Source organism: Oryctolagus cuniculus, chromosome X (genome assembly GCF_964237555.1).
Source record: "Oryctolagus cuniculus chromosome X, mOryCun1.1, whole genome shotgun sequence".
NCBI classification, from domain to species: domain Eukaryota; kingdom Metazoa; phylum Chordata; class Mammalia; order Lagomorpha; family Leporidae; genus Oryctolagus; species Oryctolagus cuniculus.
This window is the reverse complement of record NC_091453.1, coordinates 4,521,393-4,548,680: the sequence shown is the minus strand read 5'-3', so window position 1 is coordinate 4,548,680 and position 27,288 is coordinate 4,521,393. Positions and strand designations below refer to the sequence as shown.

General features: G+C 48.5%; 1 non-coding gene across 1 annotated transcript; it reads right to left on the bottom strand.

Annotated features, from left to right (window-relative positions):
* Nucleotides 1–16,405: 16,405 nt before the first annotated feature.
* Nucleotides 16,406–16,532, bottom strand: LOC127485063 (small nucleolar RNA SNORA76). The gene has a single exon (XR_007912262.1). It is a non-coding gene; the product is annotated as a small nucleolar RNA SNORA76 (small nucleolar RNA).
* Between the last annotated feature and the right edge of the window lie 10,756 nt (nucleotides 16,533–27,288).

Below are 27,288 nucleotides of genomic sequence, written 5' to 3'. Positions count from 1 at the left end.
CTGAAGAAGCAGAAGGGCAGAGCGAGGCTGCACAGAGATGACTCTGGCAGGAAGCCTTAGGGCCCAAGGCCCGGGACACAAATGGGAAAATGGGCTCCCCGGAGCCCAGGAGGGCTGTGCCGCTGCTGCCACACGCAAGCCATGCACCTGCTCCCACTGACAAGCCATGCACCTGCTCCCACTGACGCAGCCCCAGGCTGACCTCACAGGAGTTCTTTGTGACACGGAGGAACTAGAATACAATGCGTAAAACGCATATGCTGACAGCAGCTGCCTTTGTTGAGCCATCACTGCATATCTGGTTTCAGGAGTTGCAATTCTCAGAGGCCCTATAGGGTAGGCACTATTATCTCCACTTTACAGGTGGGGACGAGGAGACTTGGAGACAGCCTCAATCTCCATTAACGTGTGAGCTCATGTTCGCCCCCGAAGAGCCTCATTTGCACCAGGCAGCTGTAGCCAAGATGAGGTCTAAAGTCTGCGTCTTCTCAGAAGAATGTGCACATGTCGAGGCCATTCCTAGCCTGCACCTTCCCTGAAACAATGTCATCTCCTGCAGACCTACTTACCCTATGCCCCCAGGTTTCAGCCGGCTGGCTGGTCACTAGAAGATACCTGTATTGCTCTCCAGATAAGATACGGGGAAAGCCAAAGTCCGAGCATTCTTCTGAAACAGATCACATTTCTCAAATGCTGAGCGCTTGCTTCTGGAACGGGAGCGGAACAGAGGCAACACGGAGACCACGTGCCACCCTGGAGTGGACCAGGAAAGAAAGAAAGTCGCCAGAAGCAGGTGGACTATGGCCAGGTGCAGCTAAAGAGCCACGAAGGGGGTGAGGAGCACCCCAGGCCTGCACCCTCGCAAACTCTCTGCTGCCCCCGGGTCCCCAGGCCTGCTCCTAGTCCATCCCTGACTGTTCACCGTGTTGCACACCTGCACTTCCTGTCACAGATGCACCCATTTGCAGCTTGGTGCAAGAGAAGAGAAGTGACCGTGTTCACTGCCCTGTGGTGGGGAGAGAGGGAGAGGAGAGTCCACAGCAAGAAAAATCTCTGGCCTTTCTGCTCCCCCTCCCCTCCCCCTGCTCTTCCTCCTCTCTATTACAAGTGTATAAAGACACGTACATATATGTGTATATATATATATCAGACATTAATCAAAGGCCATAATCCTTACAATTTTCTAAAAACACGAGCATGCCAGAGCCATGTGTTAAACGCCTACCTCCGCGATTAAGTTGTGGCAAATTTCTAGGTGTGGACAGAGTGTATATTGCTAGAGAAGCTGGTGTGGGAACTCCCCGTGGCAGGTCTGTGTTCAGATTGCACACAGTCCCCTGAGCTTTGCCACCCACTCTGCCTCGCCCCTGTGGGGTAATCTTGGACAAGACCCTTCACCGCTCTGAGTCTCGGTTTCCTCCTAATGGGGTTCATCAGAGCTCACGAAGAATCAGGTCTCATTACTATGGTGCAGCTAGCACTGAAGTGAACGCAGCCAGGCCTCTGGTTCATTCATCAGCGGGATTCTCTGCGTCTATAGCAGGTTAAATGTGGCTCCAAAAGGTTTCTCTGAGAATGTCAGACTGGGGAAAAGAATTAGCCCGGGTTCAACAACTGGAGGGGAAAATGGTGCCAGCTTCCTGCAAATTCCCACTCTGGGAGGCAGCAGATGATGGCTCAAGTACTTAGGTCCCTCTCACCCACGTGGGAGACCTGGACTGAGTTCCTGGCTGCTGGCTTCAGCCTGGCCTGGCCCTGGCTGTTGTAGGCATTAAGGGAGAGAACCAGCAAATGGATGATCTGTCTCTCACTCTCGCCCTCTCCACCTTTCAAATAAAAATGAATAATTAAAAACGTCTTTAAAGCAAGAAGTTCCTCTTGAATGGAAGTTCTAGATAGAAGCACTGGAGTCGGACGCACTTGGTCAATGCTTTTCAGGCACCCCTTTTGTACAGCACCAGTGCACTTACTTTTACCAGTTCAGGCACAAACATGTCAAGGGTTCAGTGAAGGATCGGTTTAAGTAATAATATATTTGTCATGATGGTTTTCTCAACTAATTAATGTTAATTGCTATTTAAGAAGACTTTTGATCCTTCCAAAGACATAAAAACAAAAGAAAAGAAAGGCGAACTCCTCCCCTTGGTGCTTCTGCTGTAAATCCTGCCCGCTGCCTTGCTAGGCAGCCCTGCCAAGGTCCTTCCCTTTGCAGTTCATCCCTCCACTCGCTACTGCCCGCAGGTCTGCACGACCCTGGAGGACCCTTTCACTGCCTCCTCTGCCTTCCATCCCATTTCTCTCCGCTCTTCACTGCCCCACTTCTAGAACATGGGGTCACCATCCCCTGCTCTTCTGCTGACAAGATCACGGTGCAGAGTGACAACATGGAGGCAAGGGAAGAATGACATGTGGAGCCAGGTGTTTTTGCAAAATCTGAGCCAACTCAAAAAATATTCATTGCATTCTTCACTGTGCAAGGCCCCTGGGGCACAAATTGAATCAAATGTGGCAGGTTCGGTAATTGGCTCAAAGTCATAGATAATAACGGATGGAGCCAGGATTGAAATCCAGAATGAGCTTTGGGCAGAAGTCTTTGATGGTCAATGCACAAGGGTCAGAGGGTGGGCTGTAGGGTTGTAGAGGAAGGCACATCTCATTGTTTGAGTCATTTCAAGAGAGATGAGAGAGGACTGGCAAAGCGACAGCTTCCTGAGAATGAAGATTGGAGAAGATTCCAGGGCCTGCTGGGCCTCTGACTGGTCAGCCACAGAGAAAGCTAGAGGCCATTGGGAGCTCTTGGGGACTTGATGCTGCCCTGCCCCGATCTCTTTTCCTTGGCTCCTGGTACCTTCGTGCTCTTTTATTCTCCAAGAAATGACTTTGGTGTTCCTTTTTTTTTTTTTTAAGATTGATTTATTTATTTGAGAGGCAGCATTACAGACAGAGAGGTCTTCCATCCACTGGTTCACTTCCCAAATGGCTGCAATGGCCAGGACTGGGCCAGGCTGAAAACAGGAGCCAGGAGCTTCTTCTGGGTCTCCCACATGGGTGCAGGAGGCCAAGGACTTGGGCCATCTTCCACTGCTTTCCCAGGCCATCAGCAGAGAGCTGGATCAGAAGTGGAGCAACCAGGACATGAACCGGTTGCGCATATGGGCTGCCAGTGCCACAGGCAGAGGCTTAACCTACTATTGCTCAGCGCTGGCCCCTTGCTGTACCTTTTTGTCTCTTAAACATTTCTCTCAAAAAGCACGGATGGCAATTCTGTGGTTCATAAGATGGCGTTCAAACCTGAACGGGCAGCTCTGACTTGCCTCTACAACCTCCGGTCTCAAAGGCCCCTTGGGTGCCATTTTAGGACACCGCTTTTCTCCCAACCCTCAGAGTCCTCTGCAATTTCTTCTTGTCTTCTGGACATAAGAGTTGCTGAGTTCTGTTGCTGATTTCCTGGTTTGTTTCCATTTCTTTCCTTCTGTCTGCTCCTGGGGCCGTGGTCCTCGTTCCGGCCACAACCTCCGCACGTCTTCCAACAATGGCTCTGGCCTCCCAACGGTTGGCTTTGCCTGTCTAGGGCTCTCTCCCCTTCAGCCCATCTTGTGTGAAGTTGCCAAGCTAATCTGCCTAAATCACAGCTTGGATCGTGCCACTGCTTAGCTAAGAAAAGCTTTATGACTGCCCACGCTCTATAAAGAAAGATTGGGCTCCTCTTGGATTCCGGAGGCCTTTTGAAGGCTGCTCTTTGCCTGGTAGACAGAGGCCCGAGCAGAAAGACCCAGGTGAGGTGCAGCTTTGGGCTTAGTGGATTCCGGCTCCAGCGGGCACTCCCTGATCCTCACAAATGCATTGCTTAGCACGTCGGCGCCCCGCCATCTGGCTTCACTGTGCTTCATCAGTTTCACCGCGCGAGTGCTGAGCCTCTTCCGTCCACGCTGCCATTCCCAGTTATCCGAGACCCCATTAGGTCCCACTCGTCCCTGAAGCTCTCCCAGGATCTCCAGCCCAGCGTCCCTTCCCTCTCGGGAGCATCTCTACAGCAGTTTAGGTTTAAGGCTGCTCATTTACGAACCAATCTTCTCCAACGTCACTAGGTTTCTTGCACTGGCTTCTCATATTGTCAGTTTGCTCTACATCTTTGTATGACCCATGCCATGTAAGCACTTAAGATGTCATATAAAAGTTACATTTTAGGGGTGGGCATTTGGCACAATGGTTAAGAGCCTGCATCCCTTATCACAGTGCCTGGGCTGAAGTCCCAGCTCCGCTTCCAGTCCAGCTCTGTGCAAATTTATGCAGCAAGTGATAGTCACATGTAGGGGACTCACATGGAGTTCTCAGCTCCTGGCTTTGGCTTGGCCCAGCCCTGGCTGCTGTGGGCTGTAGGTGGGAGAGCTTTCTGTCTCTGCTTCTCAAATGAATAAAGAAAACTTTTAAAAATAAAAAAGTTGTATTTAACAACTACCGTCATGGTAGTTAACTTTGTTAAATTTTAAAATATTTCAAAGGTATAGAAAAGACACCCATGTAATAGTCTTACCGGCAACGCCTAGATTTAACAGGTGTTTTTGATTGCACATTTGCACCCATCAGTAGTCAGATCTCAGATCTGCCGTTGTTGAAGCTTTTGTGTGGATACCTTCTGTGCCTCTCTGATTCCAACGCGCCTTTTTCTCACCTCAAGTTTGCTTTTGACGTTTGTTCATGTTGGTGCGTTGATGTGTTCCTTCTTCCTGCCGGTTCTTCACAGCACCCTTGCGACAGTCCAGGCCCCGCCGAGAGAGAGAGAGAGAGAGAGAGAGAGAGAGAGAGAGAATCACTGAAGAAAGATTTATCTGGACAGAGTTCCCAGCAGGGGCTCCTTCTAGAGATGGGAGCAGGATTAGGGACCCATCAGGAAGTGATGGCGCCCCCGAGCGGCATGGGTGGCACATTGCAGGAGGGACATCCATGGAAAATGTGCGTGATCAAAAAGCTATGCATGAGGCCAGCGCCGCGGCTCACTAGGCTAATCCTCCACCTGCGTCGCCGGCACACCAGGTTCTAGTCCCAGTCGGGGCGCCGGATTCTGTCCCGGTTGCCCCTCTTCCAGGCCAGCTCTCTGCTGTGGCCAGGGAGTGCAGTGGAGGATGGCCCAAGTCCTTGGGCCCTGCACCCCATGGGGGACCAGGAGAAGCACCTGGCTCCTGGCTTCGGATCAGCGCAGTGCGCCAGCCGCAGCGGCCATTGGAGGGTGAACCAACGGCAAAGGAAGACCTTTCTCTCTGTCTCTCTCTCTCACTGTCCACTCTGCCTGTCAAAAAAAAAAAAAAAAAAAAAAAAAAAGCCATGCATGGAAATCTAATTTCTTTGGTACCAAGATAAATTTATGTTTAACAGACATTTAATTGCAAGGCAATGAGATAGAGATAGAGATAGAGATAGAGATAGAGATAGAGATAGAGATAGAGATAGAGACAGAGAGAGAGAGAGAGAGAGAGAGAGAGAGAGAGAGATTGGCAAAGGGTGAGAGCTCCCCTCTACTTGTTCACTCCCTAAACTCCTGCAATGGTCCAGACTGGGCCAGGCTGGATTCAAGGGCTGGAGACTCAGTGGAGGTCTCCCACACGGGTGGCGGGGAGCCAGCTGCTTGAGTCATCACCTGCTGCCTCCCAGGCTGCACATCAGCCGCAAACTGGAATCAGGAACTGGAGGTGGATACCCTAAGATCGTAGGACTTAACTGGTGGGCCAAACACCTGTCCCTGATATTTGCTGTTAATTCCATTGCCCATGAACTTTTTGAAGTACCCTGGCGTAGCAGCCTGCAGGTTCCCCTGCCATCCACCTGTTACCCTAGAGGCAAAGTCAGAGCACAGATTTCAGGTAAGTTGCAGTGGTGCAGCACCATGGTGACTCTGTAGTTCAGTGAGCCACACTCCTCCCGTCCCAGAGAGGTCAGGCTCTCAGTCCTGGAGTGGGAGGGTCTCTTCCCAGGAGCGGCGAGTGGCTGGACCTCCTGTCAGCTCACCCCATACTCTCAGTTCTCTTACTTCTTGCTCCCCAATCTCTCCTTACTCCAACCTCCCCTTACAATGACCGATGTATTCTATTAAGCTTCCTCTATTCAAATTACTGTGTGACTTCTCGCTCCTGATCGGCCCAAACTGATACACAGTTGTCACTGCCCCCCCCCCCCAAACCTGAAGGACTGAGGGGAGGGAGCAACCACTGAAATTCAGGACAAACAGAGTAATGGGACAGTGGCTGTCTCCTTTGGAGAATGGACGAGCCGAATAAATGGAACTCGGTTCGAACAATGGAATACAATATAACCGCTGTACTGGACGGTCTCCATTTTCCCTCTCAGACCCCTTCTGAATCCTTCTTCGGCCTGCTCTGTGCCGGGGCACTGAGAGTTAAGCCCTGACAACTGGCTAACGGCACCATGGCGGGGATGATGCCCCTGCTTGGCCGTGGTTTTTCATTTCTGTTGCATCACTCAGTGGCCAATTTCAATCTATCAATGTGATGTCACTGAAAAGAGTTCGGGAAGAAATGGTCATGACTGGCTTTCCCCAGTGACCCGAGCTGAGCAGCTAAGAGCCAGCCCCAGGCTCTGCCCCCAGGAGCTCCGAGGATGACAGCCATCCTTCCCCTGCACCCTCCCCAGCAGGCTGTGGTTTGGGTGAGGCCTGACTTTCTCTGTTACACAACAAGGCTGCGAGACATCCTGTGCTAGTCATCCTGACCCCAGTCTGGGGATTTCTCTGGCAGTAGGGGTGCTAGATGAATTAAAGGCAGATACGCAGCTAGATGCTAATTGTAGGTCAATTTCAAATATGTTTTGTTCCAACTGTTGCATGGGATATATTATGCTAAACATCATTTACTGTTTATGTGAAAATCAAATTTAACAGAATGTCCTGATTTTTGGTTTGGTTTGATTTGCTAAATCTGAAAATTCTACCTAGGAGATTCCTGAAATAATGTCTCCAGCATGGCTTGGGTGCTTTAAATCTTATTTTATTTTCCTCATTTAGGAGAATTTCTGATCTGCTAACCTCGGGGCTATAGATTGTAAAAAGGTAAATTGAAATTGCGTCCCATCATGTCTGTTTCTCTGGCTTCCTCCCAGCTGCGGGAACTATAGTTGTCCCACAGCGCCATCTGCTGGCTTCAAGCGGCAGGCGTCCGCAAGTTAATTTACTGGGTATTTTACAAGAGCTGGTTTTTTTCTTAAAGGGGACAGGTACTATTTGTCTCGGTTTGCTAGAGTTTGCTTTGTTTTGCTTTGCTTCGAAACACGGATCAACTCCTGCAGTTCTACATAATGGAAAGCTTTTCAAAAGCTTTAGGTCGACTAGGAAGGCACTGTTTCAGGAAACCAGGGCGTGAGGGTCTGCTGATCCAACGCCACATTTAAGTCGGGGGGCGGGGTTCAGACCCTTATTGCACACACCCGAGTCTGGGGCATTCCTAGTACAACCCCTCCAGGATGCACTTTTTTCACTCTAGCAAGAGCTGATGAAGCAGGAACTGGAGGGACTTGGGCGCAGGCTCCGCTCATACCCCCCCCCCCCCAGCCGCCGCCCACCCCATCCCCACCTTTCCACTACCGCGGCCTCTCAGACAATGAACAGTTACACAGAAACAACGTGTTTTTTTTTTTTTTTTTTTTTTTTCCCCTCGTTTTCCACAAGGTATTTTTTACCTGTCATCATGCCGAACATTTTTTTTTTTTTTTTAATCTTCTGACCTTGGGGTCGTAAATTTTAAGTAGGTCCAGATCAGGCATAAAATTGTGTCTGTTTATTGATCTGTGATTATTTTAAAATGTGCTATGAGTGAGGTCGACATCTTTTCATTTGATTATTCTGATTCACGTTTGTTGTCTTTACTTTTTACTTTTTGAACTCTTTATTTAGTGGAGCATTAAGCCTTTGGCCATAATGTAAGTTAAAAATATGTTATCTCAAAAATAGAAAAAAAAAAATCATCGTGTTTGATTTTTTCCCTGTCTTCCTACAAGCTGCAGATCAAAAAAGGCTTTCTGACAGTGCCACAGTGCCATCTAGTGTCTGAAAGCAGCACAAGAAGGTGACTTCATGTTATTTTTCAAAGCAATTTCTTCTCCTTGGTCTGTTTTGTCCATAACGCTTTGTGGTTCGCAAACTTTTCAAGAGCCTATACGTTCTTTAGGGGGATTTAAATAAGGGTTTTAAAAATTTTCTTGTGCACTCTCACGATCTAAAGTTTTGATTTTTAGTATGCCACCCCCCCATCAAGTTTTGGAGCACCCATTGAGGGCAGAGGGACATCTTACTGTCCTGGGGGAAGGGAAAGCTGAGAGCTCCGCCCCCTCCCGCCCTCCCCCCCCCCCGGGGGGGTCCCCTAAGTAGTTATCTGAGCCGCTGGACAGTGCTGACAGCAGCCAGGAAGCCGCCCTGGCCTCCGCAGCAGCTGTGCCTTTGAGCTGGGGTTTTCGGGTTTGCACAGCTTGTGTATGAGCAGCGAACGCGCCTCTCCTGCATCTGGTTGGGACAAGGGCACAAATGCAGGGCCGCCCTTGCCCCAGACTGCTCCAGAGTTTGTAATGAAACTGTTTTCCCACTTCTTTTTGCAAGGAGCTGGGGCAAGATTTGAGAGACCCCTTCCTTTCTGGATGTCACTCCTCACCTCCCTAGGGCTCTGCCACTGTGCTGAGTCGGATTCTCTAGTTCTCCTGTGTTCCCAGCAGTAAGGAAGTGTCGGTGCCAGGCCTGGCTCCTGCAGCCCCACCCAAGCTGTGAGGTTGAGTGGCCCCAGCTGACATCTGGGGCTGCCACCTCCTGTGACACCCTGAGGCAGAAGCACCTGGCCCCTTGGCTTCCGAATTGCTGATGTTTAGAAATGGCGACACAATAAAGGTTCGCTGTGGTAAGCCACTCGAGTCTGGGGCTGACGCGTTAGGCGACAACCGATGACTAGTGTGCCTGTCAGCCTCCCTGGGCAGTGGAAGCAGACGATACAACTGGATGCCGCAGAACAGGATGGCACGGGACAGGGCCACTAGGGGAGGGGAAGCGGAGCGCTCATTGGACCATGAAAGATTACCAGGCAGGCCACCGCGACAGCAGCCGTCCTCTCCCACCCCTCAGCTGACAGCCAGGCCTCCAGGTCTTCCTAGGTGGGCCTGAAGCCCAGCAATGGACCAGGCCTGGGGTCTGCTTCCCAGTAGAATAAAGAGGAATTATCAAATGTATTCAGTTACCCCTGGTCTTCATTTTCTCTGTTACCTGAGATTGGGCTTTTGTGCCCGAAATGATTGTGGACAGATTACCTCTCTAAAACTTAGTTTTTTCATCTGGAAAATGGGCTAACATCTGTATCCGCCTCTTGGGGTGCTGATGAGGATTAAATGGCCATGCACTCAGGCGGATACTTCCCCTTGATGAATCCCAATAGCTGTTGGCTGCATTATTTTTACAAGGGGTGGGGCTTCAAAAATTCACAGAACATTTGCATTATCTTTCAATTCCAGTTTTCTGTTAACTTTTTGATGCCCTTTTGAGTTTGTAGAAGAAGGAATAAGGACCCTCCCCTCCCGAACATAGCAGTTCCAACTCCTGGAATGTGGGAATGCTACCCAATAAGGCAGAGACTTCGCAGATGTGACTAAGCTAAGGAGCCTGAGGGGGGGCGCTCATCGGCGTTATCTGGATTCCGCCCTGAATGGAGCCAGCAGGGTCCTTGCGATTTAAGAGGGAGGCACACAGATCTGCCGCACGTGCAGAAGGGGAAACGGCAGTGTGCCCAGCGAGGCAGGGACTGGAGGGATACTGCCATAAACACATTCTCCCTTGCAGCCTCCATGGGGGGACACCTTGATTCCAGCTCGGGGACTCATTTCCAGAAACATAAGAGAATGCATTTCTGTTGCTTGAAGTCACAAGTTGGTGGCAATGGGTCGCAGCAGCCCTAGCCTAATGCAGCATGACTAATGCAGGACGATTATGAAAAAAGGCACCTGCAGGGGCCGGCGCTGTGGCGCACTGGGTTAATGCCTTGGCCTGAAGTGCCGGCATCCCATATGGTTGCTGGTTCTAGTTCCGGCTGCTCCACTTCCGATCCAGCTCTGCTATGGCCTGGGAAAGCAGTAGAAGATGGCCCAAGTCCTTGGGCCCCTGCACTCACATGGGAGACCTGGAAGAAGCTCCAGGCTCCTGGCTTTGGATTGGCGCAGCTCCGGCCGTTACAGCCATCTGGGGAGTGAACCAGTGGATGGAAGACCTCTCTCTCTCTCTCTCTCTCTCTCTCTCTCTCTGCCTCTTTATAACTCTGACTTTGAAATAAACAAATAAATATTAAAAAAAAAAGAAGAAGAAACAGCCTACCTTACAGAAATAGAGAAATTCCTTTTTATTTGGCAAGCTAAAATTCTAGGAGAACTTGCTGGAAATTTTGAACCAAAGGTTCTCGAGAAGAGACAAAATGAATTTTTAGATGGCAATCGCGCTTTGCTGCCGACGACGTAGATGTGCACAGCGCCTGCTCTCAGCAAAAACCTCCCTGTCGATGCGGTAACACGCTCATTGTGCATCTCTTTCCTGAGAGTCCCTTTAGCAAGCGTCTTTAGAACTTATTGTTTTCACTGAGAATATTGCGAGTAGAATTCATCAGGGGAGCCAAGATTCATCTGAGTCATCTATCCCGAGCCCATTTGCAAGCTTCTATTTCAGGAATGTAATTAAAATCGACTCTACCAGCTCCAATTCTCACTGGAGGGAGTCTCTGCAGGCCAATCTCTTTTGTGGATTTCATTTAAATTTTATATTAATTGCAAGTTCCTTCTAATTAAAACTCCTTCTTGGTGCCCCTCCTTCTGCCCTCTATGCCTTGATGTTCTGAAGGCAGATCTGAGAGAAAGTGCTTTGTGTGTGCATTGTACTTTTGTTTTGTTTTGTTTTGTTTTGTTTTTCTTACCTTCTAAGAGGAAGAGATTTATCAGGCTCACGGTTTGGGAGGTTGAAAGTCTCAGATCAGGTGGCCCCGTCCGGTTGGTGTCTGGTGAAAACACCCTGGGCTGTGTCACAACGTGGCGGAGAAGCAGAAAGGGAACGGACTATACACGGAAGAGCTGTGCTTCTCGACGAAGGCCTTCCGGGCGGCCCCTTAGAGTGGAAATTCACAATTTGGGTCTTAAAATCACATCCTTTGTGCGACCTTTCCGAGCAAATGTTGGCCCCATTGATCAGACGTCTATAGCTCTGATGTCGTGGCTCCCAGCAGGCCGCCCTGTCCTGGGTGGCAGGGCAGGGTCTGTTGGACCTGCAGGCACGGTTGCCTGGGTGTGACTCCACCAACAGCCCAGATGGCACAGCCACAAAGACAGCGGCTTTTGTTGCTCATTGAGACTTAACTGCTGTGTGTGGATACCCAAACTAGAAGCAGATTCTACCTTTCCTATTGTGGCTTCCCACTAATGGCTTAATGACAGAGCAAATGTCAAAACCTCCAGAGCTTAAAAATCCCGATTTCACAGTAATTGAGCTCCTTTAAAACTGTCAGGAGCATGTGACACAGGGACAAAGAGGTGCTTGCGAGAGAGGCACAAACCTAGCAGAAGCTGCAGCAGACAAAAATGAGGCAAACGCAGCCATATGCCCGATATGTAGACACTGTGCTGGCTAGGTGACTAGCCCAAGCCCTCATGCATGCAAGGAGGGTGCAACGCAAGAACGTTTTCAACATCAGCTTATACACTATGGTTTTCAGCGTTTGCAGATTTTTTATTCATTTATTTTATTTCTTTGAAAGGCAGAGACAGCCGGCGCCACGGCTCACTAGGCTAATCCTCCGCCTAGCGGCGCCGGCACACCGGGTTCTAGTCCCGGTCGGGGCGCCGGATTCTGTCCCGGTTGCCCCTCTTCCAGGCCAGCCCTCTGCTGTGGCCAGGGAGTGCAGTGGAGGATGGCCCAGGTGCTTGGGCCCTGCACCCCATGGGAGACCAGGAAAAGCACCTGGCTCCTGGCTCCTGCCATCGGATCAGCGCGGTGCGCCGGCAGCAGCGCGCCGGCCGCGGCGGCCATTGGAGGGTGAACCAACGGCAAAAGGAAGACCTTTCTCTCTGTCTCTCTCTCTCTCACTGTCCACTCTGCCTGTCAAAAAAAAAAAAAAGAAAGGCAGAGACAGACAAAAGAAATCTATCTGTTAGTTTACTCCCAAATGTCCCGCGATAGCCAAGGCTGGGCCAAGCCAAAGCCAGGAACCAGAAACTCAATCTGTATCTTCTCCTGGGTGCCGGAGACCCAAGTACTTGAGTCACCGCCAGCTGCCTCCCAGGGTGCGCATTAGCAGGAAGCCATAAGGAGCAGAGCCCAAGCTCAAACCCAAGCCCTCTGCTGTGGGATGCGGGTATCCAAAGCAGCATCTTAACTGTTGCACCAAGCATCTGCCTGGCTTTGGGGTCTTGAAGCCCTTACCTTGCAGATGCGAAATGTTCATCATGACTTAAACATTTTTAAAAATTTATTTGCGAGGCAGAGAGAGAGAGAGAGAGAGAGAGAGAGAGAGAGAGAGAGAGAGAGAGAAAGAGCACTCCCATCTACTTGTTCACTCCCCAGGAGCTGGGCTGGAGCTGGGCTGGGGCTGGAGGCAGGAGCTGGGAACTCAATCCAGGTCTCCCATAGGGGAACCCAATTACTTGAGCCATCACTGCTGCCTACCAGGCCTGCATTAGCAGGAAAGTGGAGTCAGGAGCTGGAGCCAGATTATCAGACCTGGGCACTTGCATGTCGAATGTGAGTGTCTTAACTACTAGGCTGAACACCCACTCCCTTCCATGGCTTTCAATCAGTGGTCAAAAGCATATTAAACCAAATATTATTTATCTTCTGTGGCTGACTGTTTTTGATTTATGTTCAGTTTATTCTAAACTGGAAAGAAAATTACATTTAAATATCCTTGATTGCTCAAGGTCAGAGAGTTGGTGGGTAGTATGAGAAGGTGCAAGGTGGGGGTGGGGTGCTCCTTGAAGCCAACCAGATTCTTCCACTATGCCACACTGCTTGTCCAAGAGGTGGGACACAGCTTTATCATGTAGCCTATTATTCGTCAGAAAACTCCATGACAATAAAAGCAGGTTGTTGGCTACAGTGCTGCAATAATATTTTCTCAAGTGATCAGTGTAGCTACTATGACATGTAATAATCACAATTCAACTTCAGTAATGAGTATACCAGTAGCACTGGCTTTATGTCGGGGCTGAACTATACCTTTGTGTTCCCTAGAGTAACAAAAGTTCTGTTAAACAAATTCCTAGTGCAGAGGAGATTGAATGTTTCCAATGCCTTTAGAAGCAACCAGTTACACGCCACATGTAAACACTTGATGTAATAAATATTAAGCCCTCAATCAGTGTGCTGGTGGCAAAACTTTTTGTCTGATAAAATCAGATCTCTGGACAATGCATTATTCGTCGAATTACAGATGCTATAAGTTCTTGAAAGAATGAAAAGATTGCTTCAGATCAAACTATCTCTACTGTTTATAAGCAAATATGCTGTTATAACCTCAATGTAGTCAAGGCTGACTATTTCGAAAGTAATAAGAGTCTAACCCAGTCATCTCATTTCATGAATGCATAAACCAAGGCTCAAAGCTCGAATGATGGAAACATACATCATCTTATGGAAATGCCATCATTGTCTTAGACCTAGGCAGATCTGTTATGAGTACCAACAAGGTTCAAAGTCATTGCACTATTTCCTCTGTCTCTACTGCCTGCACCTGTTTGTGTAGGGTTGATCAACACCTGGCACGCGTTTCACGCTCCTCAAGGGTATCCCACACCACAAGGGCTAGAAAGCTCAAAACTACATCCCCCATCATCCTCTCTGACTCCAGATTAGGTTCTGCCACTCACTTGAGCTGTGTCAGGTGGAGGCCATCTTTCTGCTGCCTTCGAGTTGCTGTTGGCAAACTCAGTCCTGGAGACCTGGCTTTTCTTGTGCACCCAATCTCCAGTGTCTGGTCAGCCCCATGGATGCCCAGGGGTCATTGTCGCCAGGGAGAACAGAGCTTAGCTGTGTACCCAATGGTTGTAGTAGCAGCCCCCTGCTCTTCCCTAGCCCATTTTTCTTCTATACTGCGAGTTAGGTCTTGGCTTGCTTGGGTTCAGGGGGAATGGTTTGGGGAATGCTGTATTGCATAGGTGGCTCTATGCTCTTATTACTGCACAGCAAGAAGCAGATAACGTCCGTGACCTTCCCTTTCAGGTTGCCCAGGGGCTTTGGTTGCTGGCAGTCTGATCCACTGATTGTCAAGGTGTTTGTCCTTTCCAAACAGCGAGTAATCAGTGGGGGAATGCTGTGGCACCCTGATAACGTCCGGGTCCATGGCAACCTTTCCTCTACTGGTTTCAGTATCTCCTGAGAGTTACTAGCTACATCATTTATTTCATTAGGAGTGTCAAAATGGTGCTTTTATAATCCTATCCTTCCTCCTGGGCTTCTTAGCTGGCATTCTTTAAAGAATTCCCCTCCCTCTAGGATTGTTTCGCAATCCGAACCCAGGATTACACTGCTGTTCTTTTTTACAAAAGCAGCAAACCTTTCTCCCAGAGAAAGTGCTCATTTGCATACCAATGAGACTAGTCATTTGCATACTCATAGGATGTCTCACCAATCCCCAAACTCATCCTGCTCTCACAAAAAACCTCCGTGGCGCTTTTGCACATTATTTTCCTCAGTCCTTCATTGAAGCTACAGTCACTTCTATTTTCTCTCCTCAACTTTCTGTTATGCAAACTCCAATCGGTCTGTCAAGATCCAGTTCAAATGTCACCTCCTCTGAGAGGCTTAGCTTTGTTCTCTTAAGCAGAATGGGTCACTTTTTTCATTATAAAACTCACTAATTAATCTGAGAGACACAGAGAGAGAGAGAGAGAGAGACAGAGAGAGAATCTTCCTGTTCACTGTCTAAAGCCAGAAAATTCAATCCAGTGTTTTCATGTGGATGGCAGGAACTCACTTGCTAGAGCTGGAGTCAGGAGCACAGGTACCCCCAGTGTGGGATGTGAGTGACTTAACTGCTAGGCTGAATGGCCACGCCTGCCATTTTTTTTTGGTAGTGATCGTCCATACTTCCTGTATACCAGTTTACTTGCTTAAGTTACTTTAAAAACTCTGAGCTCCTCAGCACTGGGCAATATTCCAAGATAGTTCTGCTAAGTAAGTTGAGTGAAGTAATATTGAAAATTGATATTTTCTTTTTTATATAAAGATGTATTTATTTACTTGAAAGTAAGAGTTACACACAGGAAGAAGGAGACACACACACACACACACACACACACAGAGAGAGAGAGAGAGATAGAGAGAGGTCTTCCATTCGCTGGTTCACTCCCCAGCTGACCACAACGGCCGGAGCTGCGCTGATCCGAAGCCAGGAGCCAGGAGCTTCTTCCTGGTCTCCCATGTGGATGCAGGGGCCCAAGGACTTGGGCCATCTTCTACTGCTTTCCCAGACCATAGCAGAGAGCTGGATCGGAAGTGGAGCAGCTGGGACTCAAACTGGCACCCATATGGGATGCCGGCGCTTCAGGTGGTGGCTTTACCTGCTATGCCACAGCACTGGCCCCGAAAATTTTGTTATCTTTCTCCTCTTGGTATTCCAGTCCTTATTCCTTTCTTTAATAGGCTGTCACGGGGCTGGCGCCGTGGCGCAATAGGTTAACCCTCCACCTGCAGTGCCGGCATCCCATATGGGCACCGGTTCTAGTCCTGGCTGCTCCTCTTCCAAACCAGCTCTCTGCTGTGTCCTTGGAAAGCAGTAGAAGATGGCCCAAGTCCTTGGGCCCCTATACCCAGTGGGAGACGCGGAGGAGGCTCCTGGCTCCTGTCTTTGGGTCGGCGCAGCTCCAACCACTGTGGCCATTTGGAGAGTGAACCAGCAGATGGAAGACCTTTCTCTCTGTCTCTCCCTCTCACTGTCTGTAACTCTACCTCTCAAATAAATAAGTAAAATCTTTTAAAAAAATATGCTGTCACAATATTTTCAAGAGCAATACTATCTTGTTTCTCACAGTGTTTTAAATTTTCTTAAGTCGATTCATTAATCTATTTCTTTTTTTTTAACAATTTATTTATTTATTTGAAAGACAAAGTTACAGAGAGGCAGAGGCAGGGGGAGAGAGAGAGAGAGAGAGAGAGTGAGGGCTTCCATCCATTGGTTCACTCCCCAAATGGCCACAATGGCTGGAGCTGGGCCAGTCTGAAGCCAGGAATCGGGAGCTTCCTCTGGGTCTCCCACATGGGTGCAGGGGCCCAAGGACTTGGGCCACCTTCTACTGCTTTCGCAGGCCACAGCAGAGAGCTGGATCGGAAGTGGGGCAGCCGGGACTTGAACCGTTGTTCATATGGGATGGCCTTCATTCACCTATTTCACTTGAGCCCTTCAACTGTCACGTGAGTGAAGACCGGCTCTGCCCCCGCCCCAGGTATGGGTGAGCTGTGCTCTGGTGTGCTGCACCCTGACCCTCGGTGCCATGTAGGTGCAGCAGGGGCTCAAAGGCAGCCCATCCCACCCCAATTTTTACAATGAAGGAACAGAAACCCAGAAATGCCTAATGCCATGAGATTAGCCACTTGGTAAGAGAATCAGAAGTGGATCCTGGGCTTTCTGACAACCAATGTTTGTTTCCATGATATACTTTTTCTATTGTATAAGGGTACTTCAAAAGGTTCATGGAAAATGGAATTAAAAGGTAAATTTAGAGGCTGGCATTGTGGTATAGCTGGTTAAACTGCTGCCTGTGATGCTGGCATCCCATATGGGTACCAGTTCTAGTCCTGGCTGCTCCTCTTCTGATCCAGCTCTCTGCTGTGGCCTAGGATAGCAGTAGAGGATGGCCCAAGTGCTTGGGCCCTTGCACCCACATGGGAGACCTGGAAGAAGCTCCTGGCTCCTGACTTCAGTCTGGCCTAGCCCTGGCCGTTGTGGCCATTTGGAGAGAACCAGTAGGTAGAAGATTTCTCTCTCTAATTCTGCCTTTCAAACAAATAAATCTCTCTTTTTTTTTTTTTTGGAAAAAGATAAGTTTATTTAAGTGCAAAGCTTATTTTGAAATTCATGCATTTTTTTCCACAGAGCACATTTTCCGGGAACTTTTTGAATGCTCCTTACAGATTCTATGCTCCAGAGGATTCATAGGGTCAACCCATAAAAACAAGCTCAAAGAAGATAGCATCTCAATGTGAAACTTTGACAGCTCTCATTTGAATAGGCGACAAAAGACATTCTTATGACTTCTAATTCAGCATTCTTGAATGTCTTAAATATTGCATAAATTAAAAATTTTTTAAAAGAATCGTTCTACTCTTTTTTAAATTAATTAATTTATTTGAAAGTCAGAGTTACACAGAGAGAGGAGAGGCAGAGACAGAGAGAGGTCTTCCATCTGCTGGTTCACTCCCCAATTGGCTGCAACGGCCAGAGCTGCGCCGATCCGAAGCCAGGAGCCAGGAGCTTCTTCCGGGTCTCCCACGTGGGTGCAGGGGCCCAAGGACTTGGGCCATCTTCTACTGCTTTCCCATGCCACAGCAGAGAACCGGATCAGAAGTGGAGCAGCTGGGTCTTGAACCAGTGCCCATATGGGATGTCAGCACTGCAGGCAGCGGCTTTATCTGTTACGCCACAGCACCAGTCCCAAGAATTGTTCTACTCTTAACCTTCCAACTCAATATTTTCTTTGCTTCCTGCTCTGAACAATAGATTTGTTGTCATCTGAAAAAAAACCCTTTTTTATTGCTACCATAAAATATTCACAAAAATTACATTGGCATGCTTTATACATTTTTGAATGAACCTTGTGCCTTTCTAATAACCACATGGAATATTTTCTAAATTACATAAAAAGAGAAAGCTGTACCCAAATGTGTTCTTGATTATTTGCCGGTGCTTGAACTAGTGTAGGCAAACGCATGGATGTTCCAGGACATTCCAGTTCCATATCATGCATGTGCTGATAGGGAACCTGGCACATATTGCTCCATATAGTTTGTGTTCCTAGAGTTTTTTTGCACTTGTTCCCCTTCTTCTTCAACTGCATGCTCTCCCTGGATGATCCCAGCCCCTGTTACGGCTTCACCTCCCAGGTGCCAGCTTACAACAGTCAGTGTTTTAACTCCAGCTGCCATCAAAACTCTTCACTAAAAATTCTCTCAGGCTGTTGATCACCTTGCATGTGGTGTCTCAATAACAGTGACCATGGACTCATTTCCTGTACTGCTGGCATCCTGTCCTCTCTCTTTCACCCCTACAGGGCTACTTACCTCGTCCAGGCCTTTATCTCTGGCCTAATACGCCCCAAGAGCATTTAATCTGGTGTTTTGATCACCTGCCCTCCTTTAGCCCATCATTCACATTGCTGTTGCAGTTTTCCTCCTAAACCCGAATCTGATCATCTGATTTTCTTGATTAAAAACCTCCTCTTGAAGGCTGGCATCGTGGCATGGCAGGTTAAGCCACCGCCAGCGATGCTGGAAGCCCATGTGAGCATCAGTTGCAGTCTCCGCTTTTCCACTTCCTATCCTGCTCCCTGATAACGTGCCTGGGAGGATAGTGGAGGATGGCCCAAGTGCTTGGGCCCCTATCACCCATGTGGGAGACCCGGATGAAGCTCCTGGCTCCTGGTTTCAGCCTGGCCAAGCCCCTGCCGTTGCTGCCGTTTGGGGAGTGAACTAACAGAAGGAAGATTTCTCTGTCTATGTCTCTCCCTCTCTCTGTAGCTCTGCCTTTCAAATAAATAAATAAATCTTTTTAGAAAACCAAGAAACCTCCTCTGGGGACAGGCGCTTGTAGTGCAGTGGGTTAAGCCACCACTTGGAAGATCTGTATCCTGTATCGGAGTGCTAGTTTGAGTTGTAGCTACTCTGCTTATGATTCTGATACTCTGCTAATGTGCCTGGAAGGCAACAGGTGATGGCCCAAGTGCTTGGGCTCATGCTAGCCACATTTGAGACCCGGATGGAGCTCCAGGCTCCTGGGTTCAGCCTGACCCAGACCCGGCTGTTGTGGCCATTTCAGGAGTGAACCAGTGGATGGAAAAAATTTTTCAAAAATCATGTGATACAGAGCTGTTATCTGAAATATACCAATAACTTTTTTCAAAAATATTTATTTATTTGAAAGTTACAGTTACAGAGAGAGGACACACACAGATGGGGGATGGGGGAAGGGAGGGAGGGAGGGAGAGAGAGAGACAGAGAGAGAGAGAGAAAGAGAGAGAGAGAGAAATATCTTCTATCCACTGGCCCATTCCCCAGTTCCCCAGATAGACACATTAGCCAGCCCTGGGCCAAGCTGAAGCCAGGAACCAGGAGCTTCATCCGGGTCTCTCACGTGGGAGGCCCAAGCACTTGGGATATCTTCTGTTGCTTTTCCCTGGCCACCAGCAGGGAGCTGGATCAGAAGTAGAGCAGCTGGGACATGAATCGGTGCCCATATGTGATACTGGCATCGCAGGTGGCAGCTTTACCTGCTACACTATGTCAGCCCCTACCAATAACTCTCAAAACTCAATGATAAGGGGCTGGCGCTGTAGCATAGCAGGTAAAGCTGCTGCCTGCAGTGCTGGCGTCCCATGTGGATACTGGTTCAAGTCCCAGCTGCTCCACTTCTGATCCAGCTCTATGCTGGGCCTGGTAAAGCAGTGGAAGATGGCCCAAGTCCTTGGGTCCCTGTACCCACATGGGAAGACCCTTGGGAGGCTCCTGGCTTCAGATCAGTGCAGCTCTGGCCATTGCGGACAATTGGGAAGTGAACCAGTGGATAAAGACCTCTCTCTCTCTCTCTCTCTCTGCCTCTCCTTCTCTCTCTGTGTAACTCTGACTTTCAAATAAATAAATAAATCTTTTAAAACAAAAACCTCAATAAGCAAATGAGCAGCCCAATTAAAAAATAGACAAAAGACTTGTACTGATTCTTCACCACATAATATATACAGTTTGCAAATAAGCATATGAAAAATGCTCAACACCATATATCATTGGAAAACTGCAATTAAATTAACAATGAGGTACACTACACACCTATTAGAATGGCCAAAATCCAAAACACTAATAATGACAAATGCTGGTGAGAATGTGGAGCAATCATTCACCAACCGTAGGCGTTATTAAGTGCATGTTATTAAGTGAAAGAAGCCAATATGAAAAGGCAAAAGTTATCTACTGTATGATCCCAACTACATGATGTTCTGGAAAAAGCAAAACTATTGAGACAGGACAAAGATCGATGGTTGCCAGGGATTCAGGGAGAGAGATGAATACGTGAGCAGAGAAGATGTTTAAGGCAGTGAGGCTACTCTGGGTGATCCCACCATGGTGGACACAGGGCCTTGTATTGTTATCAAAGTCCATAGAAGGTACAACACCGAGTGAATCGTAATGTAGATGAGAAACTTTGAGTGACGATGGTGTGCTGATGTAGGTTATTGAGTACAACAAATGGTGTGGGATTTTGATAGTGGAGGGGACTGTGCATGTGTGGAGACAGAGGGTATATGGGAAATCTTCGTTCCTTTTGCTCAGTTTTGCTGTGAGCCAAAACTATTCTAAGCAGTAAAGTCGATTTAAAACAAACAAAAACAAAGAAGAGACAAATCTAACTTTCGTCAATACTCTACCCTCAAAGACATGGAGCTTAACACACACACACACACACACACATACACACACCGGGCTGGCGCTGTGGCATAGTGGGTAAAACCACCGCTTGCAGTGCTGGCATCCCATATGGACACTGGTTTGAGTCTTGGCTGCTCCACTTCCTACCGAGCTCTCTGCTGTGGCCTGGGAAAGCAGTAGAAGATGGCCCAAGTCCTTGGGCCCCTGCACCCACATGGGAGACCCTGAGGAAGCTCCTGGCTCCTGGTTTCGGATTGGCACAGATCTGGCCATTGCAGCCAATTGGGGAGTAAACCAGCGGATGGAAGATCTCTCTCTCTCTCTCTGTGCCTCTCCTTCTCTCTCTGTGTAACTCTGACTTTCAAGTAAAATAAATAAATCTTTTTCTAAAAAAAAAAGCACACACACACACAGGACAGTGGGCTGTGCTCAGTGACTTTTCCAAACTGTAGGGTATGGGAAGTGTGAGGGATCACGGATGAGAGGAGTAGATTTGCAGTGCAGAAACCGGAGAAACACTATCTCAGCCAGGTGACCAAGGTCAACAGCACCACTGGTAAGTCATGTTGATAGAACGGCCCCTTGATATGATGTGATCAGAATTGCACTTTGCTTCTATGGTCGTCTTCACCACAACATATAGCCTTTGTCTAACCATAAGAAAAGCACAAGGCAAATTCTGAGAGAAGGATAAATATACTACAATTAGCTGACCAGACCTCTTCAAATCTGTCAATGTCATCAAAAGCAAGAGAAGTCTGACAAACTGCCACAGCCTTGAGGAACCTAATTTAAACTTGATGTGGTATCCTAGATAGAGTCCTGGGACAGAGAAAAGACATTGGGTAAAAACTAAGTAAAGTATGGCCTTTAGTTAATAATAAGGATGTATCAGTTTTGGTTCACCAGTTGTGATAAATGTAGCGTGTCAATGTACGCTGCTAAAAGCAAGGAAAACTGGGTATGGAATTACTGGAATTCTACGTACCATCTTGGCAATTTTTATATAAATCTGAAACTATGCTACAATAAAAAATTACATTTTTAAGAGTTCTAAGGGAACAACTCCTAATTAAACGGGAGAGAAAAACTGACAGACTTAAAAAAAAAACAATTGGCATGGTTCAGTGAGAGCAAGCAATGTGGACAACATGAATGTTCACATGCCAGCAGGGTACAGGGCATGAAGTGGGAATTGTATCAAGTTAAAGAAAGGCTGGTTATTCTGCCATGGCACCAACGTGACTGCAGGAAGTTTTGGATCATAGGGTCAAATATCGTTGGCTTTCTTTTTGAGCAACTTTCTCCTTTGCAGTTCTCTTAGTTTCTGGCTAATTCTAGGAGCAGCTATCAGTGTTACCCTTCTGCCATTTTAATGACTCATTTGCTAATCTCTGAACAAGTAGAAAGTAGAACTCGGGTCTGGATGCCTACAGGTGAGCATCTCTACTTACAATTTATTTGAAAGTCAGAGTTACACAGAGAGAGGAGAGAGAGAGAGAGAGAGAGAGAGAAGGTGAGCATCTCTACTTACAATTTATTTGAAAGTCAGAGTTACACAGAGAGAGGAGAGGCAGAGAGAGAGAGAGAGAGAGAGAGAGAGAGAGAGAGGTCTTCCATCCACTGGTTCACTCCCCAATTGGCCACAATGGCCAGAGCTGTGCCGATCTGAAGCCAGGAGCTTCTTCCGGGTCTCCCACGTGGGTGCAGGGGCCCAAGGACTTGGGCCATCTTCTACTGCTTTCCCAGGCCATAGCAGAGAGCTCGATCAGAAGAGGAGCAGCCGGGACTAGAACCGGCGCCCATATGGGATGCCGGCGCTTCAGGCCAGGGTGTTAACCCACTGTGCCACAGCGCCGCCCTTCTACTTACAATTTAATAACATGGCTTGTTTTTATGGAGCTCATTCTTACGAGCTGTCTTTTATTTATAACACTATATTGCTTTTCCAGTTAAAGTAGTGGTGACGGTGTGGTGTTTCGCATAGTGGTTAAGATGCCGCTTGGGACACCAGCATCCCATACTGGAGTGCCCGGGTTTGAGTCTCAACTCCACCTCCAGTTACAGCTTCCGGCCAGTGCAAACGCTGGGAGACAGTGGTGATGGCTCAAGTACTTGGGTGCCAACCTCCCACATGGGAGACCCAGATTGAGTTCCCTACTCTTGAATTTGGCCTGGCCCAGTCCCATCTGTGTGGGCATCTGAGAAGATGGCAACTCTCTCTGTTTCTGTCTGTCTGATTTTGCATTTTTTTAAAAAGTGGTGGTAACCTTTCTGTTTGCTACTTCCTTATTTATAATTTGGAATAGTAAGCATACTTATTTCATAGGGTTTTTAAAAAAATTCAGCAGATGATGTATGTGAAATGAAAAAACAAAACAGGAGAGAGCTCTCCCCTGGCTCCCTGCTATCTATAGGATAAGCCTGAATCCAGTCTTAGTGACATTGGAAAGCCCTTCAGAAGCCAACCCCCATCTGCCACTTCCTTCTTCAAGTAACTTTTCACTGTTCTCCAAGTGTCCCAGGTGTTCAGCCTGTTTGCTGGGTTAATGATTAAGTCTGCCCACAAGGTCCTAGTTAACCCAAACACTCGTCATGTGCATTGGGCTGATCATTCTCGTTTTAGGAGATGGTATGGGTGTCAACTGTCGGGAAATAGCCAAGTGATCTGCCTCGTCCAGCACCTTACTAAACACGCAGTGCCTTCGGCCTCTGCCACCATGTGACATTGCTTTTACAAAGAACTGCAGTGAGATCAAGGCAGAAAATTGACAAAGAGAAAAAAGCTTTGATCTCTGTAAGTTTTACAGTATAATCTCAATTTTGCAACAATATAAGATACAAATGGGTATTTTAAATAGTTTTTTTAAAAATATCTATTAATTTACTTGAAAGGCAGAAGCAGAGGCAGAGAGAGAGAGCGTTCGATCTTCCATCTGCTTGTTCACTCCCCAAATGGCCACAATGGCCAGAGCTTCTTCTAGGTCTCCCACTTGGGTACAGGGGCCCAAGCACTTGGGCCAGCTTCCATTGCTTTCCCAGGCACATTAGCAGGGAGCTGGATCAGAAGTGGAGCAGCCAGCACTCAAACCAGCACCCATATGGGATGCTGGCACAGCAGGCGGTAGCTTTACTTGCTTTGCCACAGCGTGGGCCCCTTCAATACTTTTTTAAAACAAGATTTATTTATTTGTTTTTTAAAAGGCAAAATGACAGACCAGGAGAGATCTTCCATTTACTGATTTACTCTCCAAATTGTCCCAACACCCAGGTCTGAACCAGGCCAAAGCCAGGAGCCAGGAACCCATCTAGGTCTCATGCACTGGTAGCAGAGGCCCAAGAATTTGGGCCGTTTTCTACTGCTTTCCCAGGCCATTAGCAGGGAGCTGGATTGGAAGTGGAGTAGCTGGGATGTGAACCAGCATGCTGATAAGGGATGCCTGCGTTGTAAGCGGCAACTTAACCTGCTGAGCCACAATGCCAGCCCCCAAAGTGGGTATTTCTGCATAGGAAAAGAGGAAAAAGAACAGGATGGAAATCTATTAAAAGTTAGCTATGCATATTCTCAAATGGTGAATTATAGACATTTCTCTCTTTTTTGTGCTTTCCCATATTTACTTTTTTTAAAAAAAAAAGATTTATTTATTTATTTGAAAGGCAGAGTTACACAGAGGCAGAGGCAGAGAGTGCAACAAACGTCTTCCATCTGCTGGTTCACTCCCCAGATGGCCTCAATGGCCGCAGCTGGGCCAATCTGAAGCCAGGAGCCAGGAGCTTGTTCTGGGTCTCCCATGCAGGTCCAAGGGTTCAAGGACTTGGGCCATCTTCCACTGCTTTCCCAGGCCATAGCAGAGAGCTGGATTGGAAGTGGAACAGCCGGGACTCCAAGCGGCACTCACATGGAATGCTGGCACCACAGGCAGCGGCTTTACCTGCTACACCATAGCCTGGCTCCCCATATTTACTTTTTTTTTATTTTTATTTTTTTTGACAGGCAGAGTGGACAGTGAGAGAGAGAGACAGAGAGAAAGGTCTTCCTTTGCCGTTGGTTCACCCTCCAATGGCCGCCGCAGCCAGCGCACTGCGGCCAGTGCACCGCGCTGATCTGATGGCAGGAGCCAGGTACTTATCCTGGTCTCCCATGGGGTGCAGGGCCCAAGCACTTGGGCCATCCTCCACTGCACTCCCGGGACATAGCAGAGAGCTGGCCTGGAAGAGGGGCAACCGGGACAGAATCTGGCACCCCGACCGGGACTAGAACCCAGTGTGCTGGCGCCGCAAGGCCAGCCCCCATATTTACTTTTTAACAATTATGAAGTAAAATCTACATACAAAAATGTCTATATACAAGTATATACTTTTTATTTTAAAAGAAAAAAAAAACTCCACTCTGGCATAATTGTCAGCCATGTCAATAAAACAGATGGGGGCCAGTGCTATGGCGCAGCGGGTAAAGCCACTGCCTGCAGTACTGGCATCCCACATCTCTAGTCCCGGCTGCTCCACTTACAATCCAGCTCTCTGCTATGGCCTGGGAAAGCAGTAGAAGATGGCCCAAGTCCTTGGGCCCCTGCACCGACATGGGAGATCTGGAAGAAGCTCCTGGCTTTGGCCTAGCCCAGCCTGCAAAATATTTTGCAAAACTGTTCCTTTTCTTGCCTATGTTCTAACTTTAGGGGAACGCCAATGTCCATCATCAATGCATCTACTCTCGGCTCCAAACCCAGCCTTTGGTCCCCTACTTTGCAGTAGTGGAGCTGAACGCTTTCGCCCTGGGCGCGGGCTCCATGTTATGCTCTGTCCATAGGGGGCGCCCGAGCACTTTTCGGCTTCCCGTTTGCGTGCTTGTTTCTTCTACCCCGTGCTGCGCCCGCCGCCTGGTCCTTGCCAGTGGCTCCCCGCGGCGCTGGCCAGCGCTATGGGCGGCTCGCGCAGTTCCGCTGAGCCGCTCCCAGACAGGTTCCTGCAGCAGCATCGCCGGCTCCTCCGTCGTGTGCATCTCAGCCTTGCGGGGTTGGGGACCCGTCGGATGGTCCTTTATTCAGCTTTCTCTCAGCCCTAGACGTGGCGCCGCTTTCTGGTGCACCTCTGAGTTCTCTGATTGCATTTCGGTAGGGAACCACCCCTTGCCTGGGTAACAGTCCTCGCCATTCAGTTTGAAATCACTGGGGTGGCGTTCCTGTTTCCCGACCGGACCCCGATTCTGATTTTGCCCTCCCCCTCAACTTTCTATCCCTCGTTTATAAATCTCTCGCGAATCCATGACTTCCAAATTTCTGTCTCCACTCCTGTCTTTCTCGCAGATTCCAGGTTAGCCGATCAGTTGTGAACGGGCTCTGATTTTCTCCTGCCACCTCTGTCAGGTGCATCACACCTGACAAGTCACATACCTGCGTCTTCGTGGAATCCCCAAGCGAGCAAGGAAGAGGGAGAGAAATGGTTAATGGCATCCTATTTGGGGACTCTATCTCCCCGGCAACACAGCTGGTAATTGTCTCTTCCTCTCCCTCCCCATGGTGACTTTCTTAGGTACTCATTACGGGTGTCCAGACTTCAGACACACCACCATATACATGGAGGAGGGCAGCTCTAATCGTGTCTTCTCAGTAACCTCCGGGGCTCCCCAGTTCCTCAGCAATAACATCCGAATTCCCTGCCTGACACTCAAGCCTCCTGTGCCATGGAATCAACCTGCTTTTACTGAACCACTCTGCTCTCTACTCTGCTCCAGCCAAATGGAATGGCTTGCTGTTCCCCATGCATCTCTGAAATTTCTTCACCTTTGTGTTTTGTCGGAAAGAGGCTTTTGGAGCTTCTCCAGATACGAATTTTCCTAAATGCACCCTCTTCTCTAGAAAGAAATCCTTATTTTTTTTTTTAAGATTTTATTTATTTATTTGAGCGTTAGAGTTACAGACAGAGAGAGATAGAGACAAAGAAAGAGGTCTTTTATCTGCTGGTTCACTCCCCAAATGGCCACAGTGGTTGGAGCTGCGCTGATCCGAAGCCCGGAGCCAGGAGCTTCTTCCAGGTCTCCCACGTGGGTGCAGGGGCCCAAGGACTTCGCTGAACTCTTCCAACACTTTACTTACACCTGTTCTGGCATCAGCTGTCACATCCCCAGTAGGGGCAAGATCATGATACTCAGCTAGCTGGGAGAAGACCCCTGGAACTGGTCCCTCTCTAGCTGGGTCAGCTTGCTGTGGGGGAGCTGGACAGACAATTCAGCTAGACAAATGAGGGGGCTCAGGGCCTAAGGGGAAATTACCATTGATCACAGACAGGAACAGGACAGGGGGCCCAGCATCCTCAATCAGTCACAATAAACCCAGGAAACTGAGGTTTGGAAGTGTAGGTCTGTAACATCAGCGAGCATCAGCAGGAGGGATGCCATAGGGCTGGGCACTTGGCCTAGCAGTTAAGGCCCTAGGTTGGAACACCTGCATCCTGTATCAGAGTGCCTGCCTTTGAGTCTCAGCTCTCCTCCCAATTCCAGCTTCCTGCTAATGTGTTCCCTGAGAGGTAGCAGGTGGTGGCTCAAGTAGTTGTGTCCCTGCGATCCATATGGGAGACCTGGGTATGACGTTCTTGGTTCCTGGTTTCAGCCCGGCCCAGACCTGGCTGTTGCAGGCATAAGGTAGCAGGGG